At 48.3% G+C, this 27,894-nt stretch overlaps 1 protein-coding gene across 3 annotated transcripts in view; it reads right to left on the reverse strand.

The window, feature by feature from the left end:
• TTC33 (tetratricopeptide repeat domain 33) overlaps positions 1-27,894 on the reverse strand; it is a 925,632-nt gene that overhangs the window by 370,148 nt on the left and 527,590 nt on the right. The gene's annotated exons all lie outside the window — the stretch shown is intronic.

Genomic DNA, 27,894 nt, shown 5'->3' on the forward strand with positions numbered 1-27,894 from the left:
TGTCCCGGGCACCCAGGAGGAGGCAGGCGACAACGCAAATGCCACCCCTCAGGGGTCCCGGAGACCCGATGTGCCCACAAGTGCAGGCCAGGCGCAAGTGGGCAGGGGTGGTGGGAGTGGAGGACGGCGGAGGCGCGAGCCTGACCAGTTGGCTGGGGATCCGGTATATTCCCATGTCCGTAACATCCTGGACTCATACCGGCAGGACACCACGGGCATGGCCCAGGTTGTGTCCGTCCTCGAGGGGATCAAGACCCAGCAGGCCCAGCAACATGCGGAGCTAATAGCCTGTCTACTGGTACACCAACGGAGGATGGAGGACAGACAGGCTGAGCAAGTGACGTCGTTCCAGGGGATTCACGCTACACTCCGTCGGATGGCCGACACCATGGCCGACCCTCCCTGTGCCAGAAGGCGGAGAACATCACCACCCACAGGGAGGGATCAGGAGGAGGAGGAGGAAACATCCGACGGAGCATCCCAGACGTCGTCACGGCCTGCTGGTGATGTTCCCCGCAGGAGGCCGGGTCGTCCACGGAAAGCACCGTGAGGGTGGCTGCTACATCACCATCTCCCAGGACACCTGGCCTGGCACCTGGCCCACTGGAGCAACGGCATCACAGCATCAAGAGACATTCTCTGCCACATGGCCCTGCTGGTCACTGGCTGACCAATGTTGACAAAGACTGTGGCATGGACTCTGAGGATTTCCAATGGCAAGGACACCAACTCCCCTACTGAACTTTGGATTCCATAATCCCGGAAAGCACCTCACTTTGTCCCCCCCCCCCCCCCCCCTAATAAATCACACTACTAAGAGTAGATGCCTGCTGGTAGCATTATTACCTAACATGTGTCTTGTAAAGTCGAAACATGCCTGAGTTATCTGTTCTCTTCAACCATCCACACCCTGGGGCCTGAGTCTGGCACAGGACACATGGGTCCCAGTCTATTAGGCAAGACAGACATGGAGCACCATACACACCCGTGATGGGCACAACCAGCTGAGGGGGTGGCCGAACAACCGTGCTGACACACACACTCAGTACAGCAACAGTCATGCGCAGAGGTCAGGGATCCTGGCCAGTGTCCTGGGGGGCACCCAGGTATGTGTAGACAGGTGGCAGAACCATGTCCTGCAAGCTTGAGTCCGGTGGATGCAGAGAATGGGGGCCTGTCCAACGTTGGATGCATGGGGATGGCACATGTCACAATACCCACGCAGTCATGGACATCATGCCCAATACACAGTGTCAGCCAACACACACAGCTTGCATCTCGCCAGTCGACACATTGACACATAGCCACAATCAGGGGATACCATGCCAGACATGCTGGATGCACCGTGCCAACACACCAGCATTGACTGAGAAGAGGCACCTTGGAGGCATAGGGACACCTTTATTAGTCATGTATTCGGGATTGCAGAGGCAACTTGAAGTACACATGAACACTTCATGTGGAGTAACATGTGGGTCCAACACTGGCACCCCCCTTCTGCAGCACAAATGCGTGATAGCCATGGTACTGGCACACAAGCGTCGGCCAACAGCTAAATACCCACAGCTGCACACGGAGAGCCTAACATACACCACAGATCCGCTGATGTGGAAGTCCCACGCCATGTCAAGCAATTGTTAACCGTATGTGTCCGAGGGCAGTGTCACACACATTGATGGCATCATCACAATCCACTATCCCATCACTGATGACTGACAACCAGGCAGCCCATCTATTCTGGTGAACCCAGCTGCATGTCGTGTCCCATGGGGATGCCCCATGTCTGCAGAGGAACCAAACCCCGACCGGGGCAGTGTGCACACATCGTGAACAACTGCCACACCCAATACACCCCTGATGCATCCCTTACCCCATGGAGACTTCCAAACGTGTCCGTGCCTGTAACGCTGAGTCAGCCCACGATGCCATGTCCATGAGGAATAGCAGTGCCACAACAATGCAACCAGCAGATGGCATGCGCAGGTACCTGGGGAAGAGAGACACACAAGAAGTCAGCCACAAAAAGCACAGCCACTTGCATGTGCATTTACTCGACACATGTATGGATGACAACATGCTAGGTCATAATTATGACTGGGGAAATACTACCATCACTGCCACCATCACTCCAGTGACACACCCACACACACCTCTGACTCACGTGCCATACATGCAGGTGGAGACACACATCACAACGCATGCCACACGGGGACCAAGGCGTGCACACTCAAGACACTGGTACTCACCACTAAGCAAAGAAGTCGCGTATGAGCCGAGTCCGGATGTCCTCTTGCGGCTCCACATCCTCCACATCACTAGCCCCATTGCCAAGCCCTTCGTCCTCCACGGGTGGATGGTCCTCGTCATGTTGATTCAGGATGAGTGGCACAGCTCTTTCAACTGCCATGTTGTGCAGCATGCAGCAGACCATGAAGATCTTGCAAACCTTCGCCGGGGCATATGGGAGTGCGCCGCCGGTCTTGTGGAGGCACCGGAATCGGCTCTTCAGCATGCCAAACGTCCTCTCTATCACACGCCTTGTCCGGCCATGGGCGGTGTTGTAGCGGAGCTGGGCCGGCGTGATGGGGTTGCGGAGAGGTGTCAGCAGCCAAGGCATGTTGGGATAGCCAGCGTCCCCTACATGGAAAGCACATGGATATCGTTAGAACTGGCGAAGCGGTCGTGCTGCTCGGCTATACAGAATACAGGACAGACAGACTGTACCCACCAACAACACATGCCCGTTCGTTGCGCAGCTGCATCATCATATCAGGCATCCCGCTACGCCTCATGATGTAGGCATCGTGTGCTGATCCTGGAAAGCGAGCACAGACATGTGAAATCACCATGTTGGACAGACACACCACAAGGGCATTGATGGAGTGGTAGTGCTTCCGATTTCGGTACGCCACCTCCCGTGCGTGTGGTGGTACCAAACCTACATGTGTACCATCTATGGACCCAATGACATGGGGCATCCCTCCCAGGGCATAGAATCCACGCTTGACCTCTGTCATCTGTTCAGGGGTTGGGAACTTGATGAAGTCATCCAGGTGAATCAACATGGCCTCCAAGAAATCATGCAGCACACCGCTGAACATGCTCTGGGACATGCCACCAACATGAGCTATGGTATTTTGGAAGGTACCCGTGGCAAGAAAATGTAGGGCAGCCATTACCTTCAGCTGGGGTGTCAGTGCCGTAGGATACCTGTGCTGCGGTTGCAGGTGTGGTGCCAGTCTCGCGGTCAGCTCCAGAATCAACGGTTGGGTGAAGCGGTAGAGCCGGATCCTGTCATTCTCCTGCATGGCAGCCAAGTCTGGAATTATTCGGGCAACAGGCGGCGCTCTGCAGTAATTTGGAAGTGACAAGGAAGAGTGAGTGCACTACGACAACAACTCATGTCTACTGAGCACATGTAAATCTGGCAATACACACATGCTACATAGGGAGTCAGATATGTGCTACATGCCCAGGACACGTATGGATGCAAGGTGACACTCCTTCCAAGACCCAGCTACACACGGAGATTGAGAACCTCCCCATGCCACGCCATGGGAATAGCTGTGTCCCAGTGCAAGTGAACAGCCCGACGCAAGACAGGAGTGACATACACCCACACATCAGCAGAAGTAGGATGCCGATTGTAGAGACTGGTAGCGGAACACCGGAGCCACAGGTCACATGACATTACACTAGGCCTGCCCACACACCTTGCCATGAAGGTGCACATGTCATGACTCACCACACATTCCTTGTGAGGATGCTGACATGGCCTTGTCACGCTACTCCGTGTCCCATGCATACATGTGCACCTCACATCCGATAACACATGTGGCATGGTGTGCGGAACAGTGTGCAATGACAATCTACACACAGACACATGTTGGTTGCTGCAACGGCTGCAGCTTTTGAGGGTGCTACAACATCAACCTGATGTAAATCCCGGACACATAAATGACATAGTCACATTGTGCACTGTGGGTAGTGACAAGTCATGTGTCATGACCCCTGTACCGGGCATCATGGGACACTTCTGTGTGTTGGTGTCCGTGCCATGCCAGTGACGCTCACCCCAAGTGCGCAGTACGACATGCACACATGTCAAAGGAGTCAAGGGCATGCCTGGCACACATGGCACCCTCACACAGTACACCTGTACACATCTCATCATACATCTGGTGCCTCCTCCACTCAGGAGGCATGTTCCACATCACAGCCTGTCACACCTGTGCCCCACACATGTAGTAATGCACAGACGATGCCTTGATGTCCATTCCTGGACAAGTATGTCCATCCATGGACAAGTATGTCCGCCCTATTCCTACCTGTGTGTCGACTATCACCACAGTGATGTGTACAAACCGCCGTACTGCTGCTAAGAGGGCCTGTGTATGTTCCCCAATCACTGTGGGAGTGCTGCCGTATGTGTACCCATCGTGATGGCGAGCGTACAGGCATTTGTACGGTCCGTACCACAACGAGTACGCATACGCGTGCAGAACCATAGTGAGAGGGCCGTACACTCGCATGTACGCTCACTATCACTATGGGTCTGCACGCGTATGCGTACTCGTAGTGGTACGGACCGTACTCACGCATGTACGCTCACTATCACTATGGGTCTGCACGCGTATGCGTACTCGTAGTGGTACGGACCGTACTCACGCATGTACGCTCACTATCACTATGGGTCTGCACGCGTATGCGTACTCGTAGTGGTACGGACCGTACACTCGCATGTACGCTCACTATCACTATGGGTCTGCACGCGTATGCGTACACGTAGTGGTACGGACCGTACACTCGCATGTACGCTCACTATCACTATGGGTCTGCACGCGTATGCGTACTCGTAGTGGTACGGACCGTACACTCGCATGTACGCTCACTATAGTGAGCGTACATGCGAGTGTACGGTCCGTACCACTACGAGTACGCATACGCGTGCAGACCCATAGTGATAGTGAGCGTACATGCGAGTGTACGGTCCGTACCACTACGTGTACGCATACGCGTGCAGACCCATAGTGATAGTGAGCGTACATGCGAGTGTACGGTCCGTACCACTACGAGTACGCATACGCGTGCAGACCCATAGTGATAGTGAGCGTACATGCGTGAGTACGGTCCGTACCACTACGAGTACGCATACGCGTGCAGACCCATAGTGATAGTGAGCGTACATGCGTGAGTACGGTCCGTACCACTACGAGTACGCATACGCGTGCAGACCCATAGTGATTTTGAACGTAGGCATGCATGTACGGGCCGTTGCCATGCATTTGGGGTGCCCTAGGGCCCGGAAACGCACCGTACCTGTGTGTGATTCTCCTAATTACATAGGGGACAAGTATTAAGGCCTACATGCATGCTGGTTGTCATGGCGACCAGGTTCAAATTTCGATTTTGTTCTGGAAGGTGCACAGCAGAAGTCAGTTGGAATTCTTCTACTTTGTTGCAATGTGTTTGTGGGGCTGACATCATGCAGGAGAATGAAACCGATAGAGAACCCACAGACTGCTAGGTTTGAAGGGATTGGTGGAAACATAGGATGCAAATGTGAGTGACCAATCACTCTGTACTCCTGTGCATGAGACTGGGCAGAAGGCCACATATAAGGCAGCCAGGTCCCATGAGGGATTACTTGCCTGCACATCTTTGCATTTGTCGACCAAGCTGCTGCTACTGATTCCCTGGAACCATGTCAAGGGCTGTGGAGAGGACACAGCCATTCACCCTGGAGGAGAACATGGCTCTGCTGGATGTGATCCTCCCACAGTACCCCATGCTGTATGGGCGACCAGGGTATCAGGTGAGTGCATAGGCCACTGCCACAGACTGTCCCTATGTTGTGACTGTGTCTTCAGGCATTGTGTCCCGGTGTGACACACATGCCATGTACTGTCGGGGGGGTACCAGGGGGGGGGGTGCCTGATGTCTCCCAGCAGTGCCCTGAGACAGGAGGGGTGGGTGCAGAGTCCTCCCAGCAGTGCCCTGAGACAGGAGGGGTGGGTGTGGAGTCCTCCCAGCAGTGCCCTGAGACAGGAGGGGTGGGTGTGGAGTCCTCCCAGCAGTGCCCTGAGACAGGAGGGGTGGGTGTGGAGTCCTCCCAGCAGTGCCCTGAGACAGGAGGGGTGGGTGTGGAGTCCTCCCAGCAGTGCCCTGAGACAGGAGGGGTGGGTGTGATGCACAGTGTGAGCCTTGATCATTGATTGTGACATTGCCATCATTCCACCTGTGTACCCACTATGGCACGTACTGCCTTTTCCCTCACCAGAGGATGATGTCCCTATGACAGAGGTGCAATGCGTTGGCTGCATTACATGCCATGTAGTAACCAGCTATTATGTTCACATATGTCTCTCTGTGACATGTGGCTGGTGTATTGATGTGGTGTCACTTGTACTTCCTCACAGGTAGGCGCCACTGCCAAGGAGCAGATCTGGCTGACCGCCGTCAGTGCCGTGAGGCGTGTGGATGGTCGGAGGCGGAGCCTGTCCCAGGTGAGGAAACGCTGGCAGGATATCCGGTGCTGGACGCGGAGGATTGCACGGCTCCTGCTGGGGGACTCACCTGAGAGCCACAAGAACCGCGGCCGCCGCCGTCTGACCCACCTCCACAGGCGTGTGCTGCCGGTGGTCTTTCCAGACCTGGAGAGGCGCTTACAGGCGATGCAGCAGGCGGAAGGGGGTAGGTACATGTGCGTTTGTTGTGTGTCACCGGCATTTGTAAGGGCACAGTGGCATTAATTCACTGGCAGGGTTTAAAGGTGCTGTGCCCATCCAGTTTGCCCCAGTGTAGCGCTGCGCCCCTGCCACCCTTCCCCTCCTTGCAATGTGTTCCCTGGTCTGTGTGTAGTCACTCCTTCACAAGGTAATGTAGGCTGGCGCTTTGTCCACGAGAACAATGACTGTAGCATCATGGGTGGTGGTGGTGGGTAACAGGTTGTGGGACCTTGCCTGTGAACTGTCAAGTTCACTGCATGTGGGTTCCATGTCAGTTGGCACTGATGCTGGCTCCAGACATGGGAGTTGGTCTCTCATGTGTCATGCCTTACAGCGCGCATGTCCTATGTAGTGGCCTGTGACATGATGTGCATGAGTGTGCGCTACGCATAGTGCAGGGATGGTGACGTGTGTAGCAGTCATTCCCATTCAGTAGCATGTAGTTGCGTGCCCAATACTGTCCCCTGGGGCACCTTATCCTCAGTGTTGTTTGTGTCATCATCAACGTGGACACTCTCACTGTCTACAGCGTAGGTTGTGCTCTGTGCCATTGTCCCCTGTCACCATGTATATAGACGTGCTATTATGTACAGGTGTCCACTGTGCAGCCTGACCTGATTGTCCTTCTTCATACTCACAGTTGCCAGTGCCTGTGTGTCTTGTTATACTCATCTGAGGATGGGCACTGGTACCTCATTCTTTGTACAGGCGCACCTTTGCTGTTTTGCGTCCAATCTTGCCTTTTGCCTGCCACTGTGTTTATCACCCAGACTATGAGATGTTGGTGCCACCTGTGTCTCAGCAATTAGCATCGTGTGGGGGTTGCTTGGGGCGGGCAATGCCTATGTGTCAAATCCTGATTCCTAATTGCTGGGTCTGGAGAGTGTGTGATGTTACTGGACACACACGCAAGGTGCAGTGACCGAGTTATGTTGGGCATGTTTGCAGCATTACCTATGCAGCATGTGTCTCAAGTTCATGGTTATTGTCCCTGGTCATAGGTATTTTCACAAACGCTGTGTGGTGCAGAGGCAGTGCAGGATTGTCCCCAGGGCCTGGGTGCTATGTCAGACTCCGTTTCCTGTCTTCAGCTATTGTCTCATGCTCTCCATGGTATTTCTGTGGCATGGTGGCTCAACCAACTGTGTTTCATGCCCTACATCGGTACCTTGTTTTGCAGATGTTAGGGATCTGCCTCTTCAGGCTATGCAATGTTGACTATGTAGATTGGACTCATGTGACAGATGTGTACAGGTGTCTGATTAATTTCTGTCTCTCCACCCTGCCCACAGCATCGTCGGGGGACACAGAGGGAGACATGGACACGGACCAGGCGGAGGGACCGAGCACCAGTGGCAGCCGTGACATCGGGGCTGGCACATCGAGTGGGACAGAGGCGGAGGATAGTGTGGCCGAGGACCTGTCGACTGGCACATCAGACTACGAAGCTGACAGGTCCGAGGAGGATGTCTCAGAGTTGGCGGAGGCTGCACCAGCAGCTGACAGTGGAACAACACCTGCCACCGCCCCCTCAGTTCCCACCAACCGCCTCCCACTTGCTCGTGTCCCTTCCCAGCGTGCCCGGTCACCGCATGTCTCCTTCCTGCCAGGCACCGCACCCCCTGCCCCTGTCTCCACTGCTGCCGCCAATGCTGAGTCTATGGACATCCAGCGGCAAATGCAGGTTGGTCAGGCTGCGATCCTGAATGTCCTCCATTCCCACGGGAAAACCCTCACCAACATCGAGGCATTCTTGGAGGGCATTCATTCTTTGCAGGCTGACCAACGCAACTTGCTGAGGTCCCTAGACTCCACACTGACTGCAGCAGTGGGTCTCCTGCAGCGCGACCTCCCCCCACCTACCCCTGCCCCATCCACACTTCCCACTTCCATGCCTGTCCCACGTACACCCAGACGTCGGCATGCACCCACCACAACAGACACAGGCACCACACCAGCAGGGAAGGTCCACCGCACTCCTCCTGACACGCACACACAGGGTGAGATAGGCACACCCACTGGGTCGGGGGGCAAACGTGTGACACGCAGCCAGAGTGGGAGTCCGCATTCCACACAATCCACTCCCTCCAAATCCCCTCCCCTCAGCTCTCCTGGCCACATCTCCCCCAAGGACTCCTTCATGGCCGCTCTGTCCCTGAGCCCCACAGTTACGCCACCACGCAAGCGGTCAAGGAAGTCCTCGGTCAGGGTGGTTGAGTCTCCCCCCCTGTCTCCACCCTCCCCAGGTGGCGCTGCAACCCATCCCTCTGAACCCCCCCCCTCCTTGGGGCCTGAGGTCACTTCGGGTGCAGGGGACTCCCTGGAGGACCTTGCTAAGGTGTGTAGTGCCATCCTGGCCTCCGCCTTTGGCCATGACACACCCCCTGTGGTTGAGTCCTCCATCCCTGCACCCACAACGCCGCCCCTTTGCCCTGATGTCCCTGCGGTGCCTGTTGCTTCCCCCCCCCCTGATGCCCTCACCAGTATGGAAGACGATGGCATTTGACTGTGCAGGCAAGGTAGGGGACACACATCCCACTGTGTCCCCCATGCAGCTGGGAATCATTGACTGCCCTATGGCCTTTGTTGACTTTGAACTGCCTTTGATCCACGGACATTGTGCTCATGCTGAATAAAGCTTATTTTTTTTTTCATTATCACACTCCTGCTATGGTGGTATTGGTGTTGGTGGGGCTGCTACATTGTTTTGGGTGGTGTTTAAGGCTTTGGGTGTGTGGGATTTGTAGTAGTGTTCTGCTCTTTGGGGCCACCCTAGGATCTGTGTGCCATCACAAGGTGTTGGCTAACTTCCTTAGGTCATGTCAGCAGTTACTGCATGGTTCAATTGTCCCAGGGTGTATTCCTTCCTCTGTGTACCCAGTTTCTTCCCTGCAGGGTGTTCCCAATGTTTAGCGCAGAGCTGTGTGTACATGAGCTGTGTGTGTGACGGAGCCCTTCTACTTTGGCCATGCATGCATGGCCATGTCTCCACCTGCAACAATCGTGGCATCCTTGGTGATCACTGTACTTGTGTGTGGAGTCAGTTGACATGAGTTCATGGGGACATGTTCCCTTGTAGGCAGTATGGATGTGGGTAATAGTGGCATCACACACATGTGTTACACCCCTCCTGGGTGTGGACACTGCTGGGAGGACTCTGCACCCACCCCTCCTGTCTCAGGGCACTGCTGGGAGGACTCTGCACACACCCCTCCTGTCTCTGGGCACTGCTGGGAGGTCTCTGCACACACCCCTCCTGTCTCAGGGCACTGCTGGAAGGACTCTGCACCCACCCCTCCTGTCTCAGGGCACTGCTGGGAGGACTCACCACCCACCCCTCCTGTCTCTGGGCACTGCTGGGAGGACTCTGCACACACCCCTCCTGGGTCTGGACACTGCTGGGAGGACTCTGCACACACCCCTCCTGGGTCTGGACACTGCTGGGAGGACTCTGCGCCCACCCCTCCTGGGTCTGGACACTGCTGGGAGGACTCTGCGCCCACCCCTCCTGGGTCTGGACACTGCTGGGAGGACTCTGCACACACCCCTCCTGGGTCTGGACACTGCTGGGAGGACTCTGCACACACCCCTCCTGGGTCTGGACACTGCTGGGAGGACTCTGCACACACCCCTCCTGTCTCTGGGCACTGCTGGGAGGACTCTGCACACACCCCTCCTGTCTCTGGGCACTGCTGGGAGGTCTCTGCACACACCCCTCCTGTCTCAGGGCACTGCTGGGAGGACTCACCACCCACCCCTCCTGGGTCTGGACACTGCTGGGAGGACTCTGCACACACCCCTCCTGGGTCTGGACACTGCTGGGAGGACTCTGCACACACCCCTCCTGGGTCTGGACACTGCTGGGAGGACTCTGCACACACCCCTCCTGTCTCTGGGCACTGCTGGGAGGACTCTGCACACACCCCTCCTGTCTCTGGGCACTGCTGGGAGGTCTCTGCACACACCCCTCCTGTCTCAGGGCACTGCTGGGAGGACTCACCACCCACCCCTCCTGGGTCTGGACACTGCTGGGAGGACTCTGCGCCCACCCCTCCTGGGTCTGGACACTGCTGGGAGGACTCTGCGCCCACCCCTCCTGGGTCTGGACACTGCTGGGAGGACTCTGCACACACCCCTCCTGGGTCTGGACACTGCTGGGAGGACTCTGCACACACCCCTCCTGGGTCTGGACACTGCTGGGAGGACTCTGCACACACCCCTCCTGTCTCTGGGCACTGCTGGGAGGACTCTGCACACACCCCTCCTGTCTCTGGGCACTGCTGGGAGGTCTCTGCACACACCCCTCCTGTCTCAGGGCACTGCTGGGAGGACTCACCACCCACCCCTCCTGGGTCTGGACACTGCTGGGAGGACTCTGCGCCCACCCCTCCTGGGTCTGGACACTGCTGGGAGGACTCTGCACACACACCTCCAATTTCTGGATATGTACGCTTGGGACATACACGGTGTGGGTGCGCTCCATGCATTCGAGGTGAGGGTTCGAGTCGTACTTACACTGGTGTGGTGGTGGTACGGTCCGTGAGTCCAGGAGTCGTACTTACACTGGTGGGGGTGGGGGTACGGTCCGTACGTCCGCGGGTGAGGGTTCGAGTCGTACTTACACTGTTGGGGTGGGGGGTGCGCTCCTTGCATACGCGGGTGGGGGTACGGGTCGTACTTACACTGTTGGGGTGGGGGGTGCGCTCCTTGCATACGCGGGTGTGCGTTCGAGTCGTACTTACACTGGTGTGGTGGTGGTACGGTCCGTGAGTCCAGGAGTCGTACTTACACTGGTGGGGGTGGGGGTACGGTCCGTACGTCCGCGGGTGAGGGTTCGAGTCGTACTTACACTGTTGGCATGGGGGGTACGCTCCATGCATATAGGGTGTGGCTACGGGTCGTACTTACACTGTTGGCATGGGGGGTACGCTCCTTGCATACGCGGGTGGGGGTACGGGTCGTACTTACACTGTTGGGGTGGGGGTACGCTCCTTGCATACGCGGGTGAGGGTTCGAGTCGTACTTACACTGTTGGGGTGGGGGTACGCTCCATGCATACGCGGGTGAGGGTACGGGTCGTACTTACACTGTTGGGGTGGGGGTATGGTCCCTGAGTCCGCTGTTGGGGGTCGGAGTCGTACTTACACTGGTGGGGGTACAGTCCGTAGGTCCGCGGGTGAGGGTTCGAGTCGTACTACACTGTTGGCATGGGGGGTACGCTCCATGCATATAGGGTGGGGGTAGGGTCCGTACATATCCATCCCCACGCTATGTGATGCTTGTGCGGGCCGTACCCAGGCCTTTGCCACGTGGGTACGATCCGTCCCGCCATTGTTGGGGTGACGTGTGTGTGGGCGTGGTACGACTCGTACCCACGCTCTTCAGGCGTGGGTACGGGACGTACCTGTCTGGTTGTGTTGCCGGTTCGCGTGGTGACGGACTTCCGTTGTGGCGGTAGCTGGCTTATCAGGACACGCCCCCACCCCCTCGTGGTGACCAGGGCATGGGAGTCAGGTATGTCCAGGCCATGTGTGACTTATGTGGTTGTTTTGTGGCCTGCCCTGGTCGTGCCACCCCCACCCCACCCCACTTTCCCCCCTCCCTTAGTTATTCTTACCTTCTGCGGCGTCTGCGTCGGTGCCTGTAGAGCAGGTGGACTGCTATGAGGGCAGGGATGACTCGTAGGTTCGGGTCCATGTCTGTCCGTCGCGTACTGGTACTCCTTGCTCGCGTCGTCCTGTCGCGTACGGGTCCTCCTTGATCGCGTCGTCCTGTCGGGTACGGGTCCTCCTTGGTCGCGTGGTCCTGTGTCCGTCGCGTACGGGTCCTCCTTGATCGCGTCGTCCTGTCGGGTACGGGTCCTCCTTGTTCGCGTCGTCGTCTGTCCGTCGCGTACTGGTGGTCCTTGTTCGCGTCGTCCTGATTTCCCGGCAGTTTTTGGCTGCCGCAGAATCTTCACCGTGCGGGGTGACGTCGGTGCGAATCGTGATTCCTGGTTCGTGAATGGCTGGCTGCGTGCGTCCAGACGTCAGGTCTGCGCTTTCCCGGATCACATTGGTAGTTGTTTTTTTGTTCGGTCGGGCTTTTTTACGATTCGTACGGAAAAGGTATTTCCGTACGAATCGTAATTCCTTGTTTGTATATTTACACGACCGGGTACGCGTCGAACGGAGAATATGCTCCGTCCGACGGTTCGTACCCGGTTTTTACAGGATTGTGATCGGCACCCATATATACCAAAATGATACCTGTATTGATTGCGGGCGCCGGCGCTCATATTTATTCAGTATTTCACTCATGCTGGACAGGACGTTGTATATTTTAAAGGTTTATTGGCACTTTGGCAGTCCTGCACACTTCCAGCCTGACGTGCCCAGCTCAGCCAAAATCCCGCCCTCAGCCATTGTTCAACGAAAATGAAACAGCATTCTGAAAGGCAGGCGGGATCGACGTGACATCACTAACGTGATGACGACGCTCTTCAAGTATGCCTGGACAAGGGTGGGACTTCCTATGAGACACAGCAGGTAGCAGCCTCAGAAGGAGAGGAGAGCAGCGCAAGAAATTATTTTAATAATTACCGGGCCCTCGATCTGCCGGAGGAGAAAAATCGTATAGACCCGGCCCGGTAAAATAAGTGCCTGTGCTGAGCACCGGAAAGCTCCGGCACAAATTAAGCACTGGAGCAAACCCATAATGCCTGCTCTTCAGATCTATGAAGCCAAAGAGCTGAGCTCGGCTCTCTATGGACCGAAGCTCTGGAGCTTTACTAACATTAATGAATTAACAAGAACAGAGAATCAATTTTTAGGATGTTTAGCCTCTCTCTCTTTTAGCACCCTCCTTTATCCTTTGTTATCGGACTTCGGTATGAAACCAGTTGAATGCAAAGCTACGCTGCAACCGTTACTGTTTTGGAGGAGAATGACGATTCTCCAATTTTCATGCAGAGAGAATCTTGATTTCATTAAAGACATACGGAGGCTAACATTATCCAAATACTTTTATTTGCTGCCCTACATGTAGCCCTTTAAAGAATGTTAATACATCACAATAAATAGAACTTTAAAAATAAGATAACAGGACTGTGTACACTCTAATCTTCCTCTTAGGCTGTGATGACAAGAATAAAACGAAAAATTCCACATTTCCTTAGACGTTGTTATCTGAGAAAGAATCAAAAGAAAAACTGTCTGTATAGTGAAAAAAGAAAGAACTTCTTAATAAATATAAAGATTTGCAAGAACAATGTATCAAATAACAACATAGATAAATATACTTAAATAAACAAATACTCCCAAACCCAAAACCTCTCAGGGAGAGGCGGGTGGGATAATGTTAGCCTCCGTATGTCTTTAATGAAATCAAGATTCTCTCTGCATGAAAATTGGAGAATCGTCATTTCATTACAAGACCGGAGGCTACCATTATGCATGTTTAAAGCCATGTAGAGCTACACTGCTAACATGCTCAATTGGTCCCAAATAGAATTTTGAGAAGGTGCCTGCATTAGACCAATCTGCGGCTTTAAGTATTTCAGGCAGGGATCACCCAGCCCAATATACTTTGCTAGCCATTGCTCCTCTCGAGGAGTGAGCACCGAATCTAGAAAGAACAACACCAGCCTCAGACATAATCAGTCTGACCCATCTGGCTAGGGTGGCTGAAGAAACAGGTCTAAAAGGACTAACATAAGAAAGGATAAGTTGATCAGTACCAGGAGGTCTAAACTCTTCAATTTTTTTGTCATAGCATTTCATACAGTTCACAACACATAACTTCTCACAATCATGAAAAAAGGGATAGAAGGGAGGAGTAGAATCTATTAGAAATTTCTAGAGCTTTAATATCTGAAACCCTACGATAGGAGATCAGGCACAAAAGAGTTGTTAATTTCATAGAGCTCTTTTTAAGTAAAAGTAAATCATTAACTGGCCAGGAAATGAAGAGATTGAATATTAAGTTAACGTCCCAAAGAGATTCGTAACAAGCCTTGGGAGGTCTCTTCAATCTGATACCTTCCATAACCTTTTTAATTAAGGGGTTGCTACCAATAGCAAGATTATTAAGCAAGGCATGGCCTGAAGAGATTGCTGACCTGTAGCAGTTGATGATTCTATAAGAGAGACCTAATTCGCAAAGCTGAGCAAGATAGTTAGCTATTTGTTCTAAAGAGCTATGTACGGGATTCAAACTCCTTTCCATGCACCAACAAGACCATTTTCTCCAAGCACCCTTGGATCTTTTCCTGGTTCCAAGTGCCCATGCGTCTTCCAGAAGGCTTTTAGCTTCTCCTGAAAGGTCAGAATATCTGTCTGAACCCCTGAAATCCTCCAGACAAGAAGGTTCATCTTGCCCTCTAGAACCAGAGGATGTTCTTCTCCGTCCGGACCTAGCTGAAGTCCTAGAGAGGAAGGGATCAGACGCGGAAAATCTACCGTTAGTTTCATAACTCCTGGGAACCAAACCTGAGATTTCCAGAAGGGAGTTACTAGAATGATGGAGTAATGCTCCAGTCTCACTTTCCAAAGCAGTCTCTGAATCACTGAGAATGGGGGAAAGGCATAACCTCTGATCCCCTCCCAAAATTGAAGAAAGGCATCTACCCCTGATGCAAGCGGGTCCGGTCTCCAACTGAAATATCTCTGAACCTGATGAGTCAATCTGCTTTGCGAAAAGATCTATCTGAATCGGACCCCATAACTCTTGTATTAGAACAAAAAAGGTTGGATTCAATTTCCAGTCGCTGGAATCGTGAAGGAAGCGGGAATTCCAATCTGCTCGTAAATTCTGAATCCCCGGAATGAATTCGCTCTGAGGGTAAACCAAATCCGTTTTGCAATATCCGAGAGATTCTTTGATCTCGGGCCACCTAGGCGATTTATATATGAAACCGCTGAAAAATTGTCTAGGCAGATTAGGATATTGGAATTCTTTAGAAGATCTCTGAAGCTCATAAGAGCGTTCAGAGCTGCCAACATTTCCAGAGAATTTATGTGGAGGGATTGTTCCTCTAATGACCATCTCCCGCGGGTCTCTAAATTGTTTAGGTGAGCACCCCGCCCTCGGTTGCTCGCATCTGATTCTACAGAAAAATCTGGGATGTTCCCGAAAATAGCTTTCCCATTCCATGCCTGGAGGTTCTTCAACCACCAGAAAAGATCCTCTTGAGCGTCTTTCGATAGGGGAATTGAGTCCTCGTACCAGAGAGCTTTTCTCAACCCACGAGCTTTCAATCTCTGAAGGCCTCTGTAGTGGAGAGGACCAGGAGAAATAGCCTGGATAGAGGAAGATAGCAGACCTAAAACCATAGCCAGGTCTTTCAGGCGAATTAGATCCTTTGATAAAATAAGAGAGACACGTTTCTTTATCTTTGTAACTTTTTTGTGAGGGAGGATTAGATTTCTCTGTATTTATAAGCCCTAGATCCTGTAAGAGGTCTACGGTCATTTGGAGATGATTCAAAATCTCTGCTTTGTCTTGAGACATAATGAGGATATCGTCTAGGTAAATAATCAGACAAACCCCTCTTTCCCTGAGATAACTGACTACTGGTCTGAGGACCTTGGTGAAACACCAGGGAGCTGAGGACAGGCCAAAGGGGAGACATTGGAACTGATAGAGAGTCCCTTTCCAAGTAAAGCAAAGGTATTTTTGAGAGTCTACGTGCATAGGAATAGTAAAATAAGCGTCCTTTAGGTCCAATTTTACTAGCCAATCCTTGGCTTGTAAAATATCCCTTAAGAGATGGATGCCCTCCATCTTGAAATGTCTGTAGGTTAGGAAGTTGTTTAGATATTTCAGGTTTATTACGGGTCTCCAACCTTTCTCTTTCTTTTTGACCAGAAAGATATTGCTTAAAAACCCTTCTGTGATATTGGAAGAGGGGATCTTCAGGATGACGCCTTTGTCTAGCATTTGGCAAATCTCTAACTCTATCATTTTGGTATTCTCCGCGTGTCTAGTGATAATTCTCTTGGAATTCTTTTTTGGGATGGCTGTTGCCAGAAATCTATCTTGAACCCAACAATAGTTTCTAGGACCCAGGGATCTTGAGTAACCCTCACCCAATTGTGAGCAAAGTGTTTTAGTCTTCCGACCACTTTTAAGGGGAGAGAAGGCATTGAACTTACCTTGCAAGGTTTGGTTAGAAGCTCTGGATCTGCCACGAGATCTTGCACCCCTTGTTCTCTGGGGTAAAAGTTCGAATAATAGTGGAAGCCTCTTGAACGAAAAGAGCCTCTGTCATCTTGGGAATAGAATTGGGACCTATAGAAGCCACGGCCGACAGACTGTCCCCTTCTGTCAGCCCTTCCAAAAAGTGGTCATCCTCCGAAGACTCTGCGCATGCTAGACTGAACTCTGCTAAAAGCGTTAAAGGTTGAAATGTAATTTCCCAATGATTTTACAAAATTGTCTCCAAAGAGGAGGCCCTTGGTATCACTCAAATCTTCCTTAGCATATAAGTCTGCAAGTTTAGGGTTCATTTTTAAAAGAACCGCTTTTTTACGTTCAGCGATGAGGTTGGCATTCGCGTTGCCTACGAAGCAGATTGCTCTTTGTGACCAGCCTCTAAGTAGTTCGATTTTCACTGGAGTATTGTTGGTCCTAGCCTCTTCCGTCATGTCCAGGATCTTGGACAGAGGTCCAAGTACGTCCAGAAATTTGTCCTGGCATTGTTTCAGGCATTTTTCGATCCCTTTCCTTGGGTCCCTCCAGATTTAAATAGGAAGGTAATCAACTCTGGATCCAGATTGGGGGTGTTGCAAACTTTATCCTCCGAAGAGGGGCGAGGGCATTCGTTACGTAATAAATTACGAGTTTCCCTATCTAAGGGTTTTTTAACTCTTTGAGACAAATATTTCCCCACATGGTCCATAGCCACCATTCAGTGCTCCGGGGATGGCGAATAGAAGATGGGTTAAACATCTCTTCTCCAAGGGGGTCTTTAACAATGCAAGATGACGTAGAGGGTTGTTCCAGATCCTCATCAAGATCCTCCAAGTTATCTTGAGGATCAAAAATAAATTTATCAAACTTTAGGTTTTCAAAATCGTGAAGATTATAGTGAGTAATTTGAGGATTGTCAAAATCATTTGTACCGTAAAGGTTACCCAAATCTCTCATGCCGCTATGGGCAACTCTTCTCTCTGTCCCAAGAGAATGGGATCTCTCTTTTGTGTTGCTAAGAACACCCAGATCTATTGTAGCACGAGGGCTACCATACTCATTGGCATGAGTTAATGCTTCATTCGTATGTTTCCTTTTTTGAGAAACTTTTTTATGTCTAGAGTTAGAGGGTGAGTTGCCATCTGAAAGAGAGAAAAAAATCTCTTCTACAGGAGAAGTCTTCTTTCTTTTAGTTAGTGCGGCATTGACAAGCTTCTTTGACAGAAGACTTAAGTTCTTGCCCTTCAAGGTTTCACCCAATAGCTCCTTAGGGGGCTGTTGTTGAAGTAAAGGATCAATCTCCATTTTAATAATGAGGATCTTTCAATATATATATCTATTAAAAAGTATATAAATGTAAATGCAGTCAGATATAATGTCCTTCTACTCACGTTTTCACAGGTAAGTTTAAATTAATATCCGAGCGAGTGTTGAGAGCTCTCTTTAAAGAAATGTTGCCTGCGATATGTAAAGGGGCCACCGGGTGGTGTAGTAATCTCAAGTAAACTCCTGAAAGTTAAAAAGAAGAAACAGGAGAGTCTCCGACTCGACAGGCACCTTTACGCGATTCAATTCGTAACCATGGTAACCTGCCGAGTCGGAAGGAAAAGACGCGTTGTCAGGGGCACGCGTTTGGAAATAAAGCCTCGCTCTCGCGTCTCCGGTCCGGTTGCTATCCGGTTGCTAGGAGACGCGAGAGAGGGGCAAGGGGCGTAATATTTTCCAAAAATAACTTCCTGTTGATTTAGGGAAGTGACTTCTCTGAGCGTACCGCTTTCTCTTTCGCTCGTATTAATTCGAGGATCGGAGGGGCGAGCCTCTATGAAAGGAGGTAAAACGCGCTTCGTTTATGAAATTAGTATCCGCGCGTAGGAGGGAGTGACTCGATCGGATGGCGATCGAGAGGACAAACATGAATAAACCATTCCCCGCTATAAATTGGACAGGGGAGATGGTACCTGAAAGAAACATTAATTGGTTAATTAACAAGGCGAAATACACAAAGAAATCAGGTAAAACATTACTGAAAGAACAATATCTAGAGAAATAAGTACAAAATAATGATAATAGTATTGTCAAAGTATATAATTAAGTAAAGTAACTGTCACAACATAAGGGAGTACTTAGCTGTGTCAGGAGCAGCGAATAAAAGAGGAAGATTAGAGTGTGCACAGTCCTGTTATCTTATTGTTAAAGTTCTATTTATTGTGATGTATTAACATTCTTTAAAGGGCTGCATGTTGGGCAGCAAATAAAAGTATTTGCATAATGGTAGCCTCCGGTCTTGTAATGAAATCTGGTCCACTCCTGCAATTGCCAACTATGCAGCTGCCTTGCAGGATGTTATTAAGGCAGAGAGATTTAATAGAATCACCTGGCTTTCTACCATCAAGAAGCTCTTGTTTTCTTTAGGTCTGTCTGACCTTTGACAGCCTCTGTCTAATGACCACATTGCCTCTAAAGAGTTCCTAAAGTAGAAAATGAGTTTTGGTATCTTTCACAGATTCACAAAATTGAATCATTCGCCGACGTCAAAGTAGGAGTCCCATGGTACAATAATTAAGCAGTATGTATCATTATCATAGGCTATAATAGCCTATCTATGTCCTTTAAAAATGGACCAAACTTCAGCCATCAGGCGACGGCACCTTCTAGAATACTTCCAAGAGAGGCTGAGTCCCTCAGATTTTCAAGCACAAGTGGGAATAATAATAATCCAGAGTTATAAGGAGAGCCTCTCAATAGAGGAGGGTGGGTTGCATGTGAATCTATAAAATATACCAATACTGGAGAACATACAGTTACAGACAAGAACCTAATTTTCTTCTCCAGTCATAGATTCACATGCTTGAATCAGAATAGCAAGCAGTTATTGTATTTGTATAACTTATAGTTTTAGCACAAATAGCAGATGGTGTGTAGAAATATATACATAACATATTCATATGCAATTCACACATATATCTCAGGACCATGGTCCAGCGATCGAAACGCATCATGGACTAACGGTATTAGCCTGACACATTGCAACTAGCACTTTATACTTGCACTTGAAGTGGTGTCTGTTCCTGCTTTGGATAATTTAGTCCAACTTTTAGCAAGGACTTGGTTTCTCTTGAAGAATATATATATATATATATATATATTATCTACTGGCGGTCGCCAGTAGATAGTTATAGTTAGGACCGTGTTTCCATAGGAAATCCGCAACATTCTATTTTGAATAACTTTGGCGTCGATTGACGAATCCTCGCGAAATTTTCAAAATAGGTGGGGCGCTCCGCTCCTACCCTGAAAGTCTCGGGGGGATTCGTCAAGCGGGGGCTGAGAAAAAGGGGGGGTCCCAAAACGTGTTTTCCCCATGCATTTTTCCATAGGACCTTTAGTCCAAGCTACAGCCCGAACGGCTGAACAGAATTACTTGAAATTTGGCAGAGAGGTAGTCCTCAGGTCAGGGATGTGCCTTTTGCAGATCTGGTGTAAATCTGTTCAGTATTTCCTGACAAAAATAGTATTTAAATCAATATATATATCTATATATATCTATAAGCGCGCTCTGAGCGCGTACGGTAAGCTTACCGTACGCGCACGCTGCCGTGCGCGAGCTTAATTCTTATTGGTGGTTACAGGACTGTAAACATTCGAATCGGTCGAAATCAGGAAGTGTCGGCCGCCATTTTGTGTGTCTCACACTGATAAACAAAGGAGGAGAACGTGAAAAGGGGGCAACGAAGAGAGTTGCAGACCCCCTAGCGTTTGTCAGGGGGTCCAAGAAGGTCCCAAAAGTATGAAAAATACATTTAAATTTTTATTTTTTTATATCACGGCAGAAAAAAAACAATAAATAAAATAGAAGTAAAAATCAAATTTAAGTGTTTAGATATTAGGGGGCTCTAAAAAGAGCCGTTGTGTTTATGAAGTGTTTTTTTTGTGGTACCTACAAGTAAGTACCGATGCAGAGTCTAAAGTTCAAGAGGAAGACTCTGTTGCCTTCATCAGTGAAATGTACACCGTCTCCTCTATAAATGCCTTGCATGTTGTAACGCAAGTTGTTGTGGTATATAGAACCCATACCATAGTCTCTGAGGAAAGCAGAAATAGATTTGTTGACGTGCTTTCTTGCTTTGTCAATCTGTGGACAAAATTGGTTGGTCCAGTTCCACTTTTGCCTTTGGCATATATTAGAATATACAAAGGCAGATTGAGGAAAAAGCGACATCAATTGCACAAAGGTGTCCTTAACAAGCATTTCCAGACCTACCCCAGTTAAAGTGCCTAGGTCATTTCCACCACAGTGCACAATAATAAGGTTAGGCTGTGGGAGATGTAGAAAGGTTTTCACCAAAGGCATTAATTGGTGCCACTTTAACCCTCTCTGACCAATCCATTTAATGTCTACATTTGGCAAAGCAAGGTCTCTCACCATACCTCTTTTTTCTGCATACTTTTCACTCCAGAAGACATAGCTGTGATCTACAATCCACACTGTGAACATCTTTCAAGGAGATCTGGATGCACTCAGGAGGTGTCTTTCAGCAGAATGGCAATATGAAATGAAAGACAGTTGTAAAATGGAGGCATACATATTTTTTTTAATAAAAAGAACTCATTGGCTGATTCAAACCGTTTTACAGTTAAAACTAGGCTGTATATGTACATTTTTAGAAGCATGTTTTGTATTGGTTCAGAAAATTGTGTTCCCACAGAAGATTAATTTGGATTTGGTGTTAGGTTTGACAGGTGAAGCACTCTTGCTCTTTGGAATAGAAACATTGTGTGCTGAACTTCTGACCTCTCTGCTCACACCAGTGTTCCATGAGCTGTTGCTATGGTAGCAGGCAGAAGTGAAGTTGGGGGAAGGGTTCATTTGGAAAGGGGTTGAAGGTTTCAACCAATAGAAATGTGTGATTTCATTTGAAAAAATGTTGGAAGCACTGAGATTTGTAATTAACATGTATATGTGTGAAAAAAGTGAGGGAAACATTGCCATTTACTGGTTCTGGTGGGAGGAGAGAGGTGTACAGCTCTGAGATTCTGACTCTGATAATCTGCTGTTTGAGTGCCACATTTCTTTCTCAACTAACTAATTTTAAAGGTGAGATATGAGTTTGAGAGGGGATGTATGTGGTGATTTTTTATATAAATATTAGAATTGTGATTCTTCTTTAAAAGTTATGTTTTACATTTTGTGGTTTGGGAGATATTTAACTGTCTTGAACTTGTAAAATATTATGGAGTATGTTTTCATCTTAAGTTAAGGTGTACTGGTATCACTGAGGAATACTGTTTTGTGCCTAGAATCAAACCATGAGTCTGTGTGCACACAGGAATTGTTGTCAGAGATTTTATTTGTGTTGGTCCGGTTCTGTAAGAATGGCATTTGTAGGAATGGGTCAGCTTTTTTTTTTATAAATATGATGGTTTTATTAATAAATAAGTTATTTTGTTGGTCAGGTAAGTGTGAAATTTCTGTATTTATCACACATTTAGTTTCATGCTCCCTTTTTTTCACTTCTCCTCTGTCTGCTTTTCTCATTTCCGTTGTACTCCCTCAAGGACCTTGTAGGGTAAAAAAATAATTTGGGGGTTTTTTTTAAAAAAAAAAAAATGCGCGCACGGTAAAAAATTTAAAAAAAAAAAATTTATTACAATTTTTTTTAAAAAGTTGTGAGGTAAGGTTGGCTCTTAAAAGAGCCGTTGTGTTAATACAGGGACAGGGGAAAGAAAGAATGGGAATATTAACAAGGACCACAGATGTGCTGGTCCATCTTATTGTTTATTAGGGAAACACTGGTCTCCCCATGAACAATTAGACCATAACATCTGGTGCACCTCATTTGTACCCTCTGAAATCGAGGGTTCATTTTCAGAGGAGCAGAAGAGGGTGATGCTCCCACCGCAGAGGAAGGGCTCGGCTGAGCTGTCGAAGATGTACTCGGCTGAGCTTCTGCGGGTGTGCTCGGGTGACTTACTGAAGGGTTTGCTTCAGTATGTCGAGCAAAAGTCCTGGGATGTACATCCCTAATGTGTCTCACCATAGTGTGATTACCAAAGGAATACTTCTTCCTTGGGTTACCTCTAGATAAGACACGCTCACAAAGTGAGCAGGTGACTAATGGAGCATTTACCTTTTTCTGCCCCTCTGGAAAAGTGAAATACTCCCAAACAAAATAATTATTTTGTTTCCTCCTTCTCTGTCTGATGATGCTGCTGCCCTGCTCACTCTCAGAAGAGGTCTGCTGCTCTGCCATTGTATCTCAAAGACAATTCAGCTCCTTCTCCTAGAGAATCACAAGCAATAATGAGGAGAATGGGTGTGGTGTAGGAAGATTCTGGAACTGAAAGTAGTTTAAACCAATCAAAAGTGTTGTTTCTTGATCACATGACCAACCGTACGCGCACGTTAAGCTTACCGAGCACGTATGTTAAAAGTACACATGTGCGTACAAAAGACACGCACGCGCGCATGCGCATTACAGGCACGCTCGCACACTTCCGCGTAACGTGCGCGCGCGCGTGTGAAGCATGCGCTTATGCGTCGCGTAGGAAGTACGGACGCGTACGCAAATTGCGTAAGCATGCGCAAACGGAGTATAAATATTACGTACGCTCACCGTACATAAAGCGCAGCGTGCACTTACGGTAAGCTTACCGTACGCGCACGGTAAAAAATTTTTTTATAAAAAGATAAAGGTTCGTTGAAGATATTAACTATGTTATACAAGTATATCTAACCATTTATTTAAAAAAGGTGAATCTTTCTATATTGAAGAATGCATTAAAACCATGAATATATACAGAATAGTGTTTAAAGGAAAAAAGAAAAAGAAAAAAAATGATGTAAAAAAATAAACAAATTCAATGAAAAAACCATAGGTTTCACACACATTATAGTTAGGAATTAGAATTCAAAAAACCATGCAAAAACACAGAAAAAAGATAGGTTTCACACACATCATATTTAGAAATTAGCTTTTAAAAAACCTTGCAAATTCACTGAAAAAACCATAGGTTTCACACACGTTATAGTTAGGAATTAGCATTTAAAAAACCTTGCAAATCCACTGAAAAAACCATAGGTTTCACACACGTTATAGTTAGCTGGACATTTCTCTCGTAAAAAACCATTGAAATTCCCCCGTTATAGTTAGTTCAGCTAACTATAACTCGCGCACCCGCAATCCACTGCTGATGACGTCACATATTACATCACTCATGACATGGTCAGTGACATCACTCATGACATCACTGATGACATCTCAAATGACATCACTGATGACATCACTAATGACGTCATCAATGTGATAAATTACCACATCTTCTCACACCCTTATAAAACCTTTGATATACCAACTCAAAATTACAGAGTTCCATTCTCATATCCATAAATAATGCAATACCAATAACTGCATACCCACATATTAACTTTTAGGTCTTCATACACCTCCACACACTCACCTGTAAAGTCACTCATAGTTACAGTCACTCCATAAAAAAGTATCATATGAATTTATACACACACCTATATAGACACTCACACACTACGAATCATCCATAGAGGTACTCTCACACCTAGTCATTCATACAAATAATCACACTGCAATTTACTCACCTATGCAGTTATACACACTCAAGTTCCCTTGCTCACAAAAATAGTATCACATTTTTATGCTCTATTAGAATCATTGATAAAAGCACACTCTCATCCATACAGTCACTGTCACAATCACACATTCTCACATCTAGTCACTTATATACTCTTACACACATATATACTGACTTTCACATATGTAGTTAGTCACAAATGTACCACTGAGATATACATTCAATCCCTAACACACCCATACATACACTCGCTCAACCATACAGTCCATCACAGATGCGCTCTTAAAACCATGCACCCATAGAATCACCCACTCACACATCTATGCACAGAGTCACACACAGCCTACCCACACTAACACTCAGGCACCCATACAGATACTCAGACAACCAATCGATAACCCATATAGACACTCATATAGCTATTCACAAAACCATGCAGCCACTTATACACCAACAGACAGAAACATACAGACATTCACACAGTTTAGTCACTAGTCTGCAGTAAGATACATTTAATGACTCACTTAAAGAGTCAGTTACGCACCAAAGAAAATCATACAATCATATGAGTTCACCCACTCATTCTTCAACAGGCCTTTCCCTATATATATTAAACATATTAAAATTGTTCAGAAACACATACTCAATGGATGATGACATCAGTGATGTCATCAGTGATGTCATTTGAGATGTCATCAGTGATGTCATGAGTGATGTCACTGACCATGTCATGAGTGATGTAATATGTGAAGTCATCAGCAGTGGATTGCGGGTGCGCGAGTTATAGTTAGCTGAACTAACTATAACGGGGGAATTTCAATGTTTTTTTACGAGAGAAATGTCCAGCTAACTATAAAGTGTGTGAAACCTATGGTTTTTTCAGTGAATTTGCAAGGTTTTTTAAATGCTAATTCCTAACTATAACGTGTGTGAAACCTATGGTTTTTTCAGTGAATATATATATCACCTCTCGTCCAGGTTGCAACCCTCAGCGGTGGTGAGCCGCGAACAACCAACTCAAACTACCGCAGTCATGCGGACAGTAACGGATGTACTCCACAGGGAATGTTGATAAATTAACTAATTTATTTAGCTAGATCACAAAGCACTGACAGACGCGTTTCGGCACAACGCCTTTTTCAATGTCACTTACACACATAATACAAATCCCATTTAAACATAGGAGGAATACATCACACTTTGTATTACGTAGAAAGCAATGATGTTCTGAGTGTTCTACCCAATGTTACTTAAAGGTGACGGCCATCTTAAGATGTAGTTGATCCCTTTCCAACTCATTCTGATGTAAGCCACTCTATGCAATATTAAAGGAACACCATCAAAATCCTCTTTCCAAATAATCAAATAATTACCAACAAAATATGTGTGTTGTCATATCAACAATACATTCAGAAGGGAGGTACTTTAAATCAGTATAGGCAGTCATTTTGCGCAATTCATTATTGTAATAATAATACACTCATTATCCAATGAGTTCTAAAGAGAGGGAAGGACCGCTATAAAGGTGTATGGTGGAAGTGACCAAAGTTATTTTTAATTCTGATAATCCTATCTACGTAACATCACCTCGATGTGTGATCGTATCAACACCCTCTCTATGAGCCTCACTCATTTATAATCTCACCCTAAATGGGCCAAGGGAGGCATAGGTATCCTATGTTCGAATTACAGACATCTTAACAATCTTTCGATGCGTGATCGTAACATCACCCTCTCTATGAACCTCATTCATTTACGATATAGCTTTGAATGGGCCAAGGGGGGGGCATAGGTATCCTATGAGTGGATTGATAATATCTTAACAATGTTTCTATCAAACAGCGGAGAGAAAAAAGGTAAGAAGGGAGAGACAGAGAGATGGGGAAAAAGGGGGAAGAAGAATGACCCAATATCCCACCTAAAATCCTCATAACCCCAACTTGGCAGGACGAAAGCTATTCTTGTAATACCGGGATGTCTCACAGTCCTATATGTACCCACAAATCTTCTTCATTATTGAGGCCATGTGGAGTCTTAGTTTGTAATTCAATTATATATCTGGATTCCACACTGCGTAGACTGGTAGTAGTGAAAACATTAATGAGCCTTCTTTTTTCCGGGAATACCAACTGATCCGAGACAGTCGACAGAGACCGTCCCAGAGTCCTGCTGGTGGGGGGATGAGATCCCCTTGTGTCCTGAGGGCCTCACGACTAAAGTGGACTTCATCCCCCAAATGACAGTACGTCAGGAGGCGCGTTTGTAGAGTAGTGGAGAATGGGGGAGTGGCCTCAGACTACCTCTCAGCAAGCCAGCTGTGTGGGGCTGTCTAGAGGTAACAGGAGGGCTAGTTGGCCCACAGGGACCCTCAAGAGGCAAGAGGAATGCATTCCCCAACCAAGAGCGCGCCAGGAGGCGCATCTGCAAAGTGGTGGACAAAGGGGGCAAGGCGTGAGACCACCTCTCAGCAATCCCACTGTGTGGGGCTTACTGGAGGTAACAGGTAGGCTAGTTGGCTCCTAAGGACCCATTGCAGTGAAGGGGACTTAATCCCCCAACCAAGAGCGTGCCAGGAAGCGCGTTTGCAGAGTGATGGACAAAGGGGCGGGCCTGCTATCAGAACTCATCGATCTCACTGTGTGAGACTTACTGGAGGGAATAGGAGGGGTAGTTGGCCCTCAAGGACGTCCTTGGTGGCCAACTACCCTTCCTGTTACCTCCAGTAACAGGAAGGGTAACAGTGGGATTGCTAAAAGATCTTCGGAGGCCACACCCCCCTTTCTCCACCACTCTGCAAATGCACCTCCTGGCACACTACTGGTTGGGGGATGAAGTCCACTTTACTCCTGAGGGGCCTTGGGGGACAAGAAGCCCTCCTAGTAGCTCCTGTAAGTCCTACGCAGCAGAATTCCTGAGAGCTGGTTGGAGGTCCAGTCCCCTTTCTCCACCACTCTGCAAACACGACTTCTAGTTAAAAAATCCTAGAAATTCACTGAAAAAACCACAGGTTTTCGGGACATTATAGTTCGAAATTAGCATTTAAAAAAACCTTAGAAATTCACTGAAAATTCCATAGGTTTCAGGAATGTTATAGTTAGTCTGACATTTCACTTGTACAAAACCAGAGAAATTCATCCATTATAGTTAGCTGAAGTAACTATAACCCGCGCCCCGCAATGCAACTGCTTAATACCTCATATATTACATCACTCATGACATGATCAGTGACATCACTCATGACATCTCAAATGACATCACTGATGACATCATCCACGGCATCTGACACACCCACTCACAGCACTGTATAATCTTTTATACACTCACTGCCACTCCCACACAACCATTCACAAACCCGTTCACAGAGCCATACCAGTACTTACACATCCACTCA

The sequence above is a fragment of the Triturus cristatus genome, chromosome 2_1 (genome assembly GCF_964204655.1).
Source record: "Triturus cristatus chromosome 2_1, aTriCri1.1, whole genome shotgun sequence".
NCBI classification, from domain to species: Eukaryota; Metazoa; Chordata; class Amphibia; order Caudata; family Salamandridae; genus Triturus; species Triturus cristatus.